Consider the following 4,897-nt stretch of genomic DNA (forward strand, 5'->3'; position numbering starts at 1 on the left):
AGATTCCAGGCTACTGGAGAGACCCTCTCTTCTCTGCACTTCCAGTTCCGTCTTGGAATATCCACCTTGTCTGGAACAGCTGCAGACATCTGCCGGGCTTTGTGGGACGTTCTCTGTCCAGAATTTATGCCCCTGCCCACCGTGGAAAAGTGGCTTGAAAATGCAGAAAGATTCTGGACAGTCTGCAATTTCCCTAATTGTTTGGGTGCGGTGGATGGGAAACACATCAGGATTATAAAACCCAAGAGAACTGGACCAGAGTACTACAACTATAAAAAGTACTTCTCTACAGTACTAATGGCCATTTCTGATGCAGACTGTAAGTTTGTTGCTGTGGACATTGGGGTATTTGGGCGTGGAGATGACTCCCAGGCTTTTAAGAACTCAGACATGGGACGGAGGTTGTATGGCAACCAGTTCAATTTCCCCATGCCACGGCCTCTTCCCAGCACCGAAGGTCCACCACAGCCCTTTGTAATGGTTGGGGATGAGGCATTCCAGATGTGCCAACACCTGCTCAAACCATACTCCAGCCGGGACTTCGACCACACTAAAAGAATTTTTAATTACAGGTTGACCAGGGCCAGAAGAACTGTAGAGTGTGCCTTTGGGATACTAGTGTCCAGATGGCGAATTCTCTCCACAGCCATTAATTTTAAACTAGAAGCTGTGGATGAGGTGGTGAAGGCCTGTGTGGTTCTATACAATTTTGTGATGGATAGAGAGCACCCTAGTTTTGAACTAGATGATTCCTCTCCTAACCCCTTGCCAGAATTTAATCCGCACCCTCTACGGTCATCTGTTGAAGTAGGGCAAATGAGGGACCAATTTGCGACCTACTTCACCTCTGATGTTGGACTGGTGGCCTGGCAAGAGCAAATGGTGTAACCTAATTTTTATGTGTTGTGTATGTTAATAAAACGCCTGTGTTTATACCTGTATGGTTTTTTTTCTTCAAAGTATGATACAACGCCAGGTTCATGACCATATGACGTGTATTTTCAACATCATCTCCTCACTTTGTAAAAACACATTAAATAGAGTATGAGGTTGTTTATAACTTGGTTCCCCAACTCCAATCCTCAAGGCCCACCAACAGATCATGTTTTCAGGATTCCCTTTGAATTGCACAGGTGATGCAATTATCACGTGAGCAATACTAAGGAAATCCTGAAAACATGACCTGTTGGTGGGCCTTGAGGACTGGAGTTGGGGAACCCTGATTTACAAGGTCTATCTATAATAACCTTGGATTGTATTCCAAACAGTAAAATGATGTTACAAAACACCATAATAGGTTAACTGATAAGGATACTCATCAAGGTAACAATAGATAGTCCTTGCAATCAACACCATCATCTATTACGTTACCTGAGCAAAGACACTGAGGCCATGTAAAAAAATGAACGTATCTTGAGTTTTTCTTGTTTGCAGATAGATATCTCCAAAATTGACACACGAAACGTGTCATTTCTGGAGCTATGTGTACACAAAAAAGAAAAGTGTACGGCGCAGTGTGTGTATGGCGCAGTGTGTGTAGGCGGCGAAAGACACATTAACCAAACATTATTTGAACACAAAATATTCAATGTTTTTTTTTTTTTAATAAAATTATTTTCACTTTGAAGGACGTTTGGGAGAAGTGTTGGATACTTTGGGGGTGTGGAGAGAGGATGAACGGCAGGAAACTGAGGAAGGGGTTCTAGGTGAAGGTGCTACTAAATTACTGGGGGAAGAGATGTCAGGCATGATAAAGGAGGAAGGTTGTGAAACATTGGAAGGAGACGGCGGATTGAGTAACAGTCTTTTGTTTTTTCTTCTTTGGGGCAGGAGTCACCTGCCTGGACCCGACTACCACCGTGTGACCGCCTTCCATGGCTTGACCGCCTAGAGCTGCTGGTCCATGGACGATGTGAATAAAAAACAGAATGAGGGTCTCCCCTTGGGTGCACGGTGGTGGCGGTGCTCCTTGTAGGTGAAATGGTGGTGACAGTGCTCATGGAAGGTGAATTACGCCCGGTGCTTCTGGTGGGAGAAGTGTGGGCGGTGCTCCGATCTGGTGAAGTGGTGGCGGTGCTACTCTGATGTTGAGTTTTGGAGGTGCCATGAGAAGGCGAAGTGTTGGCGGTGATCCTCTGCAGAGTAGTGGTGGCGGTGCTCCTATGAGGAGATGTGGTGGTGGTCCTCTGAAGAGTGGTAGTTGGGGTGCTCCTTGCATGGTGTGGAGTTGTGGTGGTGCTCTCATGCATTGGAGAAGTGGCGGTGCTCCGATCTGGAGATGTTCTTTCTGTGCGAACAGGTGAAGAGGTGGTGGCCCAACAAGATTTAGCGCTGGAGGTGCGCCAAGATGTGGTTACGGTGGCAGTACTGGTGCTCCAGACAGGAGCAGCGCATGACATGGTGGTGGCGGCGGCGGGGGTGGAGTGTCCAGCAGCACTCGACATTGGTGTGGTGTAGTGGTGCCCAGCTTGGCTAGAAATGCAGGTGGTTGTGCAGTGGTATGCAGCAGAACTTGGTACTGTGGTGAAGCGAGTAAGTGGTGGCACAGGTGGGAATGACAACACTGCTGCACGTACTGATTCTGCTGCATAGCCTGCAAGTAAGCAGTGTTGCAGGCGTGTAAGACAGTCAGCTGATGCTCAGGACTTAGGTGATCCGCCATGCCCCGTTCAATTTTACTAAAGAAATGGTGCGCTGGTCTATTGAGGTCGGCCTCCAGCCGGTCAAGGAGTTGTGCGGAAGAGTGGAAGAGGTGTTCCATGTAGTTAAAACCACGTTCCATTAGAGAAAATCCACTTTCCACTCTTTCAGACAGCGTCTTGAGACTGGCATGAAAGGCCTCGCTCAAGTACATGAACTCGGGCAAGACAGGCCTGTCCGAGGCCCTCTGCCGCTGGCGGGTAGTGCCCGCATAACCAGTGGCGGAGACCTGGGACAAGGGAACACTTGATTGACCAGCTTCCTGGTCACCAGATGTCTGTGTTGCTGACCTGCAACTTGCTTCCTGGCTGTCGGATGGCTGGGACGGGTCCGAGGTCGATCGATGAAGAACCGCTCCTGGGACAGGTTCCAGGGTGCTGCTCCAGGTGCTGTGGAAAAAAAAAAAGGTAAACATTAGTATCCAGCATTAACAAGACGGATCAGCTGTGGAATATAAATTAGGGTTAATAAGCCAAAAAAAAAACTTGCGCTCTGGTGGCAAGTACTGGTCGTAAGAATTCCAAGGCGCGATGATACCGATACTTGGTTCTTGTCCTTGCAGAAGAGCCACTGCGAACCTGTCCCTCAGCACGAACATCAGTGTTGAAACGGTCCTTCATCGAGCGCCAACGTGTGTGGACTTTGTTCACTGTTGAAACAATGGAAAAGAAAAACAATTAGGTTGGACAATACAATGATGGTATCTGTATTACCACACACCTGAGTTTTCATCAATGCTGAATCACCAATAATTCAAATAAAAATGCATTCACTATTGAACCTGAGGACACGTGTGTTTACTGCAAGCAGATCTCTTGCAGTAAACACATGTATCATCAGGATCAAGAGTGAACCATAAAAAGACACAACATTCGATACACAATGCGTACACTATTGAACCTGAGGACACGTGTGTTTACTGCAAGCAGATCTCTTGCAGTAAACACACATGTGATGGAGAAGAAAAAAAAAAGGGGAGAAAAGCAGGACAGAAAAACCAGAATCCAAAACATTTAAAAATATAAGAAATTAGGAAAACACTTTCCTACCGTGCGTCTCCTTCCCGCTGTGCTTTGTGTACGCTGCTCCCCCTCACTTGGCTGGTCCGATGCTGAGGTCTGTAAAAGAAAATAAATAATTAAACATTTGGACAGGCGGGTATACTTCACAAAGGCAGCAAACTACTCACCTCACGCTCTGCGTCTGCCAATTCTTCCGCTGCAGGTGAGTATTCGGATCCAGAAGACATTCTAGCAAAAGAAAAAGAGAAAACATTACTACACATTATATATTTGAAAGCACAGGCTCACAGAAAAATTATACTCACATTACGCTGCTGTGATCCAAGATATGATCTCTGGCTGGGTGGGTGTCTTCTCTTCTTGCAGTCTGTCTGGAGAGTGATGAGGTGGCACTACAAAGCCCTTCTTTTATCTCCCATGCTCCCAAACAATGTTTCTTGTTGAGGGGCGGGATTTAGACAGTGTCTAGACATTGTTTACTCTGAAATCGCACGCGCTCGCAAAGCGCTGACATGCGCACTATACAGCGCACGTCAGCGCGCACATAGACTGTAATACTATTTTTTTGCGCATTGCGTGCGCTGATGCGCGCATGCGCATTTTTAACGACGTTGGACGGACCAAAAAATGCAACATGTAGCGTCCGGAGCGTCTGATCGCAGACATGGAAAATGCGCAGCGCACTGAAGCGCTGAGGCCTGCGTACAATCACTAGACACTGTGCACGCCATTTAAAAGATAGGGGACAAATGCGTGTGCGACCGATAGCGCACAATGTGCTGCGCAATAAAACGCAAATGTGAAACCAGCCTAACACGTTGCAAAAATATTTTTCTGCAATTTTTTTTTTAAATAGCAGCAAAAGTGTTGACATTTTACTGTGGCTGCTGCAAAATCAAAATGCAATTTGGCGCACACCTCTTACTGAAATTATCGCGTCTTAAGAATTCTAAAGCGACCTGCATGGTATTCTTCATGTGGCCTGCAGATGGCGATATACAAACACAAAACTTGTCACCATAAGCTTTATTGACAGAGCGGAAATCAAAACTGCATCCAACTATTCGGAAATCGTTTTAATATTTTCAATTTGCAACCAAAATTGTGACTACAGTATACAGTTGTAATAAAATAGTGGAGATTTGTAATTGTTCCCAGCACAGGTCCTCATCATC

At 46.2% G+C, this 4,897-nt stretch overlaps 1 long non-coding RNA gene across 1 annotated transcript; it reads right to left on the bottom strand.

Moving 5' to 3' along the window:
- Positions 1–1,529: 1,529 nt before the first annotated feature.
- LOC141057187 (uncharacterized) lies at positions 1,530–4,139 on the bottom strand. Its single transcript, XR_012221995.1, has 4 exons — positions 4,028–4,139; positions 3,890–3,950; positions 3,750–3,818; positions 1,530–3,349 (listed from the first exon to the last, which is right to left on the bottom strand). It is a non-coding gene; the product is annotated as an uncharacterized lncRNA (long non-coding RNA).
- Between the last annotated feature and the right edge of the window lie 758 nt (positions 4,140–4,897).

The sequence above is a fragment of the Dendrobates tinctorius genome, unplaced genomic scaffold (genome assembly GCF_039654945.1).
Source record: "Dendrobates tinctorius isolate UK_male_01 unplaced genomic scaffold, ASM3965494v1 ptg000202l, whole genome shotgun sequence".
NCBI classification, from domain to species: Eukaryota; Metazoa; Chordata; class Amphibia; order Anura; family Dendrobatidae; genus Dendrobates; species Dendrobates tinctorius.